Source organism: Rhinoderma darwinii, chromosome 9 (genome assembly GCF_050947455.1).
Source record: "Rhinoderma darwinii isolate aRhiDar2 chromosome 9, aRhiDar2.hap1, whole genome shotgun sequence".
Taxonomy (NCBI): domain Eukaryota; kingdom Metazoa; phylum Chordata; class Amphibia; order Anura; family Rhinodermatidae; genus Rhinoderma; species Rhinoderma darwinii.
In genome coordinates this window covers 72864765-72876732 of record NC_134695.1, presented here as the reverse complement: position 1 = coordinate 72876732, position 11968 = coordinate 72864765, and the positions used below count along the sequence as shown (strand labels likewise).

Below are 11968 nucleotides of genomic sequence, written 5' to 3'. Positions count from 1 at the left end.
TATCACACATGATAGGATTAGATACACCACCTCAGCAGACGAAATCACACATGATAGGATTAGATACACAGCTCTGCAGACAGTATCACACATGATAGGATTAGATACACAGCTCACCAGACAGTATCACACATGATAGGATTAGATACACCACCTCAGCAGACGAAATCACACATTATAGGCTTAGATACAGTGGCTCAGCACACAGTATCACACATGATAGGATTAGATACACCACCTCAGCAGACAGTATCACACATGATAGGATTAGATACACAGCTCAGCAGACAGTATCACACATGATAGGATTAGATACACAGCTCAGCAGACAGTATCACACATGATAGGATTAGATACACGGCTCAGCAGACAGTATCACACATGATAGGATTAGATACACGGCTCAGCAGACAGTATCACACATGATAGGATTAGATACACGGCTCAGCAGACAGTATCACACATGATAAGACTAGATACACAGCTCAGCAGACAGTATCACACATGATAGGATTAGATACACGCTCATCAGACGGTATCACACATAATAGGATTAGATACAGCAGCTCAGTAGACAGTATCACACATGATAGGATCAGATACGGTGGCTCAGCACAGTGTCACATATGACAGAATTAGATACACTGGCTCTGCAGACAGTATCACACATGATAGGATTAGATATGGTGGCTCAGCACACAGTGTCACATATGACAGAATTAGATACACAGCTCAGCAGACAGTATCACACATGATAGGATTAGATACACGGCTCAGTAGACCATATGACACATGATAGGATCAGATACGGTGGCTCAGCACAGTGTCACATATGACAGAATTAGATACACTGGCTCTGCAGACAGTATCACACGCAATAGGCTTAGATACACCACCAGCCTGTAGTGCCGGAGAATACTCTAAAGGACTGATGTAGTAAAGATCAAACTTTTACGCATCTATCCTGTGATGTGAGATAAAATATAAATGGAGGCACGTCCCTCATCGTCTCTCCGTCACCCGCCCGGAATAGACGCGTTCCAGCTTGTGATGGGGAAACCTGAATGTAAACACAATACATTTAAGTAATTGACTGGACGATTATACGTGTAATTATTATTACGCGGAAATAAACTCCTGTAATGTTTTTGACAGTTGATATTAGAAATCCTCTGGTTCTTTATTTCTGCTACTCTTGTGGTATTTAAGGGGTTAATGGAAAGCGGCGTGTGATTTTATAGTTGCCGATCATTGCGCAAAAACAGGTTATTTAATCCAACAGGTCAGGTGTTCGTGATCAAAGCCAGAGAGCGGCGTTCACTTTTTTTTTTTTGCTTTGCGATAAATCACGTGATGCGTTTTATAGATTTCTAATTAAATTGCATTTCACCCTAAAATGTAAAAAATAAATAAAAATGACATAATTCCCGGATTTTGCATTTGCGTCCAGGAGATTGAAGCTGTGACCTGACACGTGTCAGTCCTTACTGTTCTAGCATTTTATTCATGAACTAGTGCAAGCTGCAGAGGATTGTGGGTGAACATGAAAAATTTAACTTGAGTAGCAAGAGGAATATAATAATAAACCGTCAGCGCCGGTAAGAAATGCGACATTAGTGACTGCAATCCGTGGGACCGCCTGGATGAGCTTCTTTCTTTTACAAGGCAGCTAGATTCATGGAAATTGCCTCCACAATTCTTGACAACTCGCTACACTTTTTTTTGTTATCAGCGAATACTCCGAGGATATTTAGTTGCAGTAGGAAATTACTCAGAATTAGTCAATATTCCGTGGGAGATACGTCAGAATTTGCGGTTATTAAAGTACAAAACCAGAGAGAAAGAAACTAAAAAAAAAATCTATTCCGCGAAATCAGAGCCGATATCTCCGGGGATAGTCCCGTTGTGTCCGGACTTGGAGTAGCGTCCTCATTGGGGGTCATCATCCTGCAGGGAGGGGAGAAGTCAGGAAATGAATGATGGAGTAGTGATATGTTGTCACTCGGTCACCGGTGCTTGGTAAACCTGCTCCTCAGACTAAATTAGGCTTTGTTCACACTGAGTTTTTTTCAGGCGGAATTTCTGCCTCAAAATTCCATTTGGAAGTTTGAGGCAGATCTTCCTCTCCCTGCGCGCCGATTTTCTCAGCGTTTTTCGCCCGCGGCCATTGAGCGACGCGGGGATAAAACCCCGCGAATTACGCTTTCTCTGCCTCCCATTAATGTCAATGGGAGGTCAGAGGTGTAAACGCCCGAAGATAGGGCATGTCCCTTCTTACTCCCGCGAGACGGTTTTACCGCTCGTGGGAAAAAGACGCCTCCGCCTCCCATTGAAATCAATGGGAGGAATTTTCGGGCCGTTTTTGACGAGTTTTGCGGCGCGGTTTCCGCATCAAAAAACTCTTAAAAAAACTCAGTGTGAACATAGCCTAAGGACACAATGGGGGTCATTTACAGAACCCGCCTCCGGGCTTCCATGCATTGCACTCGTATTTACGGGTGTATATTACGCCTTTGACTCCAGGATTTTGGGGTTCTACTGAACAGAACTTCGATCGCATTATACTGTATCCACGCGGGCAGGTAACCGCACGCATTGTACCGCAAGTTGCCGCGGTTTACGGAGACGCAGTTTGTACAGGTGACCGCGTGGCATGCTACCTGCCTGGGTGAATTCCCTCGTGGCGTTCTTTAGTGATCTAAGTTCGGATCAAGAGAACCATCCGGGGCCCGGGTGTTACAGACGTAATAGAAATCTTCTAGATCCTTCTCTCCTTTGACATCTGTTGTGGAGGGACTGTTGGACCGTCTCATATTAGGGTATGTTCACAAGAGGTCATTACGTCCGTAATTGACGGACGTATTTCGGCCGCAAGTACCGGACCGAACACACTGCAGGGAGCCGGGCTCCTAGCATCATACTTATGTACGACTCTAGGAGTCCCTGCCTCGCTGTAGGACAACTGTCCCGTACTGTAATCATGTTTTCAGTACGGGACAGTTGTCCTGCAGCGAGGCAGGGACTCCTAGCGTCGTACATAACTATGATGCTAGGAGCCCGGCTCCCTGCACTGTGTTCGGTCCGGGACTTGCGGCTGAAATACGTCCGTCACTTACGGACATAATGACCTCGTGTGAACATACCCTAATAGATCAGCCTATAGCTAAGCCTGTCATGTTTTTGTATCTAAGCTCATCATTTGTGATACTATAGTTTAAGACAATGTGTCCAAGTCTATTATGTGCAATACTGTAGCTTAATCCAATGTATCTAAGCCAATCATGTATGATACTGTTGTTTAAGCTTTGTACCTAAGCTTATCATGTGTGATACTGTCATTTAAGTCATTGTATCTAATCCTATCATGTGTAATATTGTACTGTTAAACCTGTGTATCTAATCCTATTATGTGTGATACTGCACTGCTGAACCACTGTATTTAAGCCTAAAATGTGTGTCACTGTCTGCTGAGTGGCTGTATCTCATTCTAATATGTGTGATACTGTGATGCTGAATCTGTATCTAAGCCTATCATATGTGATACAGTCTTCTGAACTACTGTATCTAAGCCTATCACGTGTGATACGGTATGCTAAGCCGCCGTATCTCATCCTATCATGTGTGATACTGGCTGCTGGACCTGTTTATCGAATCCCATTATGTGTGATACCGTGTGCTAAGCCACTGTATCTAATCCGATCACATGTGATACTGTCTGCTGAGCGATGTATCTAATCCTATCATGTGTGATACAGTCTACTGAGCATCTGTATCTAATCCTATCATGTGTGATACAGTCTACTGAGCATCTGTATCTAATCCTATCATGTGTGATACTGTCTGCTGAGCATCTGTATCTAATCCTATCATGTGTGATACTGTCTGCTAAGCCAATGTATCTAATCCTATCATGTGTGATACTGCCTGCTGAGCTGTGTATCTAATCCTATCATGTGTGATACTGCCTGCTAAACTGTGTATCTAATCCTATCTTATGTGATACTGTCTGCTGAGCTTCTGTATCTAATTCTATCATATGTGATACTGTCTGCTGAGCATCTGTATCTAATCCTATCATGTGTGATACGGTCTTCTGAGCTGTGTATCTAATCCTATCATATGTGATACCGTCTGATGAGCTTCTGTATTTAATCCTATCATGTTTGATACTGTCTGCTGAGCTGTGTATCTAATCCTATCATGTGTGATACTGTCTGCTGAGCTGTGTATCTAATCCTATCATGTGTGATACTGTCTGCTGAGCTGTGTATCTAATCCTATCATGCGTGATACTGTCTGCTGAGCTGTGTATCTAATCCTATCATGTGTGATACTGTCTGCTGAGCTTCTGTATCTAATCATATGATGTGTGATACTGTCTACTGAGATGATGTATCTAATGCTATCTTCCCCATCATGTAATGTTTTCAGCATTCCAGTGCCAGTCCAGTAATCGGCTCCATAGACACATAGCATGAGCTGTGCCCCCGTCTTATTACATCTTCTGATAATATTTTATTACATGCAGCATGTGTCCCCTAGGAGTCATTCTAGCATTTGATTGACAGCAGCTTGCTGGGAGGGCGGGTCCTGTGACCTGTCAGTCACCCGGGTCGGACACGCCCTCTCCACTCCCCAGTGCTGGGTCCCGGGAGTTGCAGCAATGTGAGCGGAGCTGTCACACTGTTCTGACTGCACTGACTGCTGGAGCTGTATACTCTGCCTGGATCTATATACCCCTAGTCAGCCTCCTCCATACTGACACCATGACCCCCTGCTAAGGCTCCTGCGCCCCCTCTTTTATGGGGCTCTGCACTCATCTCATGGTAAGGACCTGTTGATCTCTCAGCTTGTATGTCCTGTTTCTGACAGCACACGAGTGACAGAGCCAACAGGAGGCAATGACCTCCCATACAGCTCATATAGGGGCAATGCAGCCTTAACTTGTCACTAACCCTATGTTATAGCAGCTAGCCTATCATATAGATTGTATAAGGACATTACAGCCTAACCCTATGTTATAGCAGCCAGCCTATCATATATAGATTGTATAAGGACATTACAGCCTAACCCTATGTTATAGCAGACAGCCTATCATATAGATTGTATAAGGACATTACAGCCTAACCCTATGTTATAGCAGCCAGCCTATCATATATAGATTGTATAAGGACATTACAGCCTAACCCTATGTTATAGCAGCCAGCCAATCCTATAGATTGTACATGGACATTACAGCCTAACCCTGTGTTATAGCAGCCAGCCTATCATATAGATTGTATAAGGACATTACAGCCTAACCCTATGTTATAGCAGCCAACCTATCATATACATTGTATAAGGTCATTACAGCCTAACTCTATGTTATAGCAGCCAACATATCATATACATTGTTTAAGGACATTACAGCCTAACCCTATAACATAGGAGCCATATTATATATGGTCGTCATTACACATTATACATATGTCATAGAGCAGTACTGCTATAAAATTGATTATTCATAGGTTCATTATATCCTAACCCTAGGTCATAGCAGCGATGTTAGAATATTACATTATATAGAGTCATTTCATCCCAACACTAGGACGCAGAAGCTATGTAAGGCTATAGGGACACTGGTTTCTATGCCCATGTCATAGCACCTGTATTAGATTATTAGGGCACTGTATTCTGATCCTATGTCCTAGCAGCTATGTAACAGTATAGATTATACCTAATCCTATGTCGTTCTGATGTTATAGATTAATATAGATTATGGATAGCGGTACAGACCAGAGGCACTAATAAAGGGATTTTAATTAGATATATGGACAATACATGTGACTTTATACTGTGATATGCCTCAGATTGTAAGCTCCGGGGGCCAGGCTCCTCTCTCCTCTGGAGTCTGAGTTAGTAGTTATGGCGCTTGTTAGATTTGGTAGGTGTACTACTTTCCTGCGGAATATGATGATAATACAAGGGGCTTTATATCATAATGGACCTGTCTTCCTGTCGGACATCCTGTGCCTGCTGCTCTATAGACAGAATACAGGCTGCCATAAACAGCACCTGTATTCTGCAGACCTATTTGCTGGGCAGGCGCAGGTGCGGACACAGACAGCAGAGGGCCCAGTGCAAGAAGAGTAAATGAGCCTCTTCCTCTCCAACACCTCATCACAGCGCAGTGACAACCCACCTATAGCTGGAAGCCATTGTCCCTTATACATAATGTAACAGACAGTAAGAAGCGGCTTGTAAGGTAGCAGTGGGGCCCGTACATCCTGGGCCCCTGGTCAGCTGCACAGGTTGCACATACGGTATGTCTGCCCCTGGTTAGCGGGGATTCTTTGCATCCTTACCAGCGTCTCATGGGACGACTTCTGCACGTAAAAAAAGCAAAAATTCTGGTAATAAGCCTATAAAAAGGAACGGCTGATATAGAAGTGAAGACCTAGATCTAAGAAGACTCGGGTCTATGCCCAATGTAACTGATCTCTAGCGGGGACCCCGCTGCTCTTACATGCTAGAAAGACTATCCCATACTGGTCAGCGGAGCCGCCGTGTTTGGAGGATCCTGTTCCCGGTTGTCATTCAGACCCTGATAAATCATTCATTCATTGTATTTGTAGATTTAACACATTGTAGGACGCACAATTCTCTCTGGTATAATTTAGGGACTGCTGTGATGTCATAGAGTCACTCCTCCGGCCTCGGCGAGAGATCGCTGTAATGTTATTGAGTGACTTCTCCGGCCTCGGCGAGACGCTCCTCCGGCCTCGGCGAGAGATTGCTGTAATGTCATTGAGTGACTCCTCCAGGCTCGGCGAGATGCTCCTCCAGGCTCGGCGAGACGCTCCTCTGGCGTCGGTGAGAGATTGCTGTAATGTCATTGAGTGACTCCTCCAGCCTCGGCGAGACGCTCCTCCGGCGTCGGCGAGAGATTGCTGTAATGTCATTGAGTGACTCCTCGAGCCTCGGCGAGACGTTCCTCCAGCGTCGGCGAGAGATTGCTGTAATGTCATTGAGTGGCTCCTCCGGCCTCGGCGAGACGCTCCTCCAGCGTCAGCGAGAGATTGCAGTAATGTCATTGAGTGACTCCTCCAGCCTCGACGGGACGCTCCTCCGGCCTCGGCGAGACGCTCCTCCGGCGTCGGCGAGAGATTGCTGTAGGGTTATTGAGTGACTCCTCTGGCCTCGGCGAGACGCTCCTCCGGCGTCAGCGAGAGATTGCTGTAATGTTATTGAGTGACTCCTCCAGCCTCGGCGGGACGCTCCTCCGGCGTCGGCGAGAGATTGCTGTAAGGTTATTGAGTGACTCCTCTGGCCTCGGCGAGACGCTCCTCCGGCGTCAGCGAGACGCCCCTCCGGCGTCGGCGAGAGATTGCTGTAAGGTCATTGAGTGACTCCTCCGGCCTCGGCGAGACGCTCCTCCAGGCTCGGCGAGACGCTCCTCCGGCCTCGGCGAGACGCTCCTCCGGCGTCGGCGAGAGATTGCTGTAAGGTTATTGAGTGACTCCTCTGGCCTCGGCGAGACGCTTCTCCGGCCTCGGCGAGACGCTCCTCCAGGCTTGGCGAGACGCTCCTCCGGCGTCGGCGAGCTGCTCCTCCGGCGTCGGCGAGAGATTGCTGTAAGGTTATTGCGTTGCTCCTCCGGCGTCGGCGACAGACTTTTGTAATGTCATTGAGTGACTGCTCCGGCCTCGGTGAGAGACTGCTCTGGTGAAAGACTCCTCGTGTTGTACGTCTTGGTATTCTCTGACATCACGATGAGTAACTGCGACTTCCTCTGGGTGATTTTCTTACATCCTCGGTTCTCGGGGACGCACATTGGTCTGTACTGTATATCTTCTATATGGATAAGCAGCTCGGCTGTGAAGTGTGTGACAATAACATCTGTCGTCTCGGAGATTACATAGTAACAAGTTAATAATAACCCGATGAATTACCCGCTGAAAACGATCCCGCGCGAGTTCTGCAAAGTGAGCAAAAACGACAGCATAAAACATGAGCGAGCGTGACCCTTCTAAAGCTGCGCACAGAGCAGCGATCTGCCCACCGAGACCCGCACATTGCCAAAGATTGTAATGAATCCAAAAATCCAAGTACTCATCCAACTTTCCAGCACCCCTGAATGGCAAATTAGAGTAAGTGGTCCTGTATGGCTGCGTAACTAAGCCAAGGCCAGGGAAAGCTGGATTGCAACCCCTATAGGAGCTGCAGTGGTGGTTATAGTTACTGTCACAGCTCACACGGGGGTTGGCACCCAACTTTCCTAGAGCCCTGAATGCAGGGTAGTAGTGAACGTGAGGCCGAAACCAACAAACAATTCAGTCGGATGTGGAAACGTCGTCTTACGGATATAAAGTAAATTTGCATACGGTGTAAACAGCCATTTACAGGGAGATGGGGCATCGTGGAGACGTGGGGCACCGCCATGCCTCGATGTTACTGCTCCCTCGGATGCCCCCTTATGAATATGTTCTCAGAAATACTCGCCTCTAGTCGTACACGCAGGAGTAATGGCCGCTTTCAGGATCGTTGTTGATGTGACACGGTTCTTTCTTTCTTTGTATTTAGTTTCAAAGTTATCTCAAGAATTTCCATCCATAATACCCTTATGTGCTGCGAGCAACGCGGAGACATGGCTCGTGTTTCTGTAATGCGCCATTCACAGTTGTACTTAATTGGTCACGTCTGCTTTCCAGGGATGGGATACTTATGTACATACCATGCCAGATCGATTGGCTATGCCTGCTCTGCATGGATGGGGTATCATCGGGTGCTTCCCCAGGATCAATTGGTATGAATGGGATACAAACAGGGCAATCCTTGTAGGATCAGTTGGACATGTTTTATATGTATGGGTCCTCCATGCAGGATTGATTGGCTATGTCTACTTTCTACAGATTGGTACTCCATGCAGGATTGATTGGCTATGGCTGTTTCTATAGATTGGTACTCCATGCAGGATTGATTGGTTATAGCTGTTTCTATAGATTGGTACTCCATGCAGGATTGATTGGTTATGGCTGTTTCTATAGATTGGTACTCCATGCAGGATTGATTGGCTATGTCTGCTTTCGATAGATGGGCACTCCATGCAGGTTTGATTGGCTTTGTCCGCTTTCGACGGATGGGTACTCCATATGGATGGGATATATGGCCCTATATATAGTTGAGTCGCTATGTCTGTTCTCTATGGATGGGTACATATTGGGTACTCCCCTTGGCATCATTTCGCATGAATAGGATACATACAGGAGGATCCCTCTGGGATCAATTGATTATGTCTACTTTCTGTGGATGGGATACAAATGGGCGCTCCATGCAAGCTTGATTGGTCATGTCTGCTTTGTATGGACAAGTTTCTTCCATAGTTGCCCCTGTATATATTCTACCAATATAGAGCAGACCTGACTAAACAATCCTAACACTATATTAAGGGGGTTTTCCAAAATATATTTAAAAAAATTCTAATCGCTGTGGGCCCCACCGCTGGGACCTCCACCGATGGTGAGAACGGGGGTCCTGAACCCCCACCGCAGTGTGGAGGACATTGAATGGAGTGGCGATGGAGCATGAAAGTCGATGGAAACCGCCAAGTACAGCGCCTCTGTTTCCGTCATTCTCATAGTCAGTGAATGGAGCGGCTGCGGCATCACGTGACTTCTGTTAATCGGTATAAAGTCATGAAGCGCTTTGACAGGTTGAGCAAAGTTCTGAATGAGCATTACCGGCCATAAGTGTGATAAGGACAGAGACTTTCCATGGACCGTGTCATAGCGGAGTGTGACTCACTTATATGATGAGGGGATGATATGACACTTAATCTGCGCGGTCGGGCTCAAGTTTCCTTTCTGTGATCCCTCCAGATGATTCAGAGTGACACAATTATCTGATTCAGGTGGACGTTGCCTTATCCGCCATAAAACCGTAGGACGCCATGTACAGATGTCGAGATAGCGCAGACGTAAATCCGACTTCTTGGGGTTAGGTGGCCACGCGGCACAGTACTACTCCCCGATTCACTGTACTACTAGATGTGATATACTTATCCGCCTCTGCTACATCAGTTCACTGACTCTTGTGGATATAATAAACTAAAATCTCATTTATATTAGATATATATTAAAATACAAGTAGCACAAAAGCTTCCTTCCTATATTCCACTTGAAATAATTGGTATATTGTGGGGGACTCGTTGCTATAAAAGATCCGACCCGTAAAAATACAACTGCTGTCCGAACTCGCAGCGATCTGATCTAGCAACCTGACGGTCCCACATCTGGCCTCGTACTCAGAATATACACAAGCGTATTCACGTGTCACAACGCGTTTCGTCTGCCGTATGACCCACCGACACCTCAGGAGACAGTACTACTCCCCCCACTCTCTATGCTGGGTAATTCTCTATATCTGTTCTATAGACACGGCACGGTACAACTTCCCTTGTTTTATGTGATTTCTTTAATTCTATATCTGTTTATGGTCAGTGTACAGCGCCGGGGTATATGTACTCACTATTATACTTGGCGTTACTTCTCACAGGCAGAATGCAAAGTGTGACTCTGTAGTACGGCGCCATAGAGACTCAGGGCTCCTTCACACGAACGTAGCCCACCTGCCGTTTTCCACATCCGAGGTGGACCCGTGTGAAACGCGTTGTCACGGATCCCCCACAGTCTATGGAGGGATGCGTGACGCGCTGTAAAATAGGACACGTCCTATATTTTCACGGACCCTCACACGCTCCATTGAAATGCGTGAGTCCGTGTGACTGCCATCGTTTTAACGGCCGTCACACGGATGTGATTCACGCTCGTGTGAATGATGCCTTATTCTGTATGGTGAAATGTCTGCACTGGACTAATTCTCTGCGACGGAACGCCGGGTGTAACGGGGCATTCACACGCGGCTCCATCTGTTGCAGACATTTCTGCGCCTGAGAATCGGTTTGATTCACGTGAATGTGGTGGTTGTTTCTGCGCAGGTGTAAGATTTTTGTAATTTCCTTTCAAATGAACGGAAATGTTTGCAATGATTTCTGCTGCGTGTGAATGCACCCTAATAATTCTCCGTATTGGTCCTTATTCTTTCTGTCAGGATTTAGGTGCGGAATCCATGCTTCAATCGTGACAGAGAACTCAACGTGTAAACAAGGCCTAGTTCTTAGCACTTTATTCTTTATGATGAGACGGCTGCACAGTACTACTACTCTCAGGCAGAATGCAGAGTGTAATTCCCAGTATCTCCCCCTATTCTATATGATGAGAGGGCTGTACAGTACTACTACTCTCAGGCAGAATGCAGAGTGTAATTCTCAGTATCTCCCCCTATTCTATATGATGAGAGGGCTGTACAGTACTACTACTCTCAGGCAGAATGCAGAGTGTAATTCCCAGTATCTCCCCCTATTCTATATGATGAGAGGGCTGTACAGTACTACTACTCTCAGGCAGAATGCAGAGTGTAATTCCCAGTATCTCCCCCTATTCTATATGATGAGAGGGCTGTACAGTACTACTACTCTCAGGCAGAATGCAGAGTGTAATTCCCAGTATCTCCCCCTATTCTATATGATGAGAGGGCTGTACAGTACTACTACTCTCAGGCAGAATGCAGAGTATAATTCTCAGTATCTCCCCCTATTCTATATGATGAGAGGGCTGTACAGTACTACTACTCTCAGGCAGAACGCAGAGTGTAATTCCCAGTATCTCCCCCTATTCTATATGATGAGAGGGCTGTACAGGACTACTACTCTCAGGCAGAACGCAGAGTGTAATTCCCAGTATCTCCCCCTATTCTATATGATGAGAGGGCTGTACAGGACTACTACTCTCAGGCAGAACGCAGAGTGTAATTCCCAGTATCTCCCCCTATTCTATATGATGAGAGGGCTGTACAGTACTACTACTCTCAGGCAGAACGCAGAGTGTAATTCCCAGTATCGCCCCCTATTCTATATGATGAGAGGGCTGTA

General features: G+C 46.2%; 1 protein-coding gene across 4 annotated transcripts in view; it reads left to right on the top strand.

The window, feature by feature from the left end:
* The window catches only part of MICAL2 (microtubule associated monooxygenase, calponin and LIM domain containing 2), a 218428-nt gene that overhangs the window by 1931 nt on the left and 204529 nt on the right, over nucleotides 1-11968 (top strand). The window contains exon 1 of one of the 4 annotated variants that reach the window (XM_075838145.1): nucleotides 4651-4826. The exons of the other annotated variants lie outside the window; for them this stretch is intronic. The gene's annotated coding sequence lies outside the window, so the exon portion shown is untranslated. Of the gene's footprint in view, nucleotides 1-4650; nucleotides 4827-11968 lie in introns of those variants that run through there. 4 annotated transcript variants of the gene reach the window in all.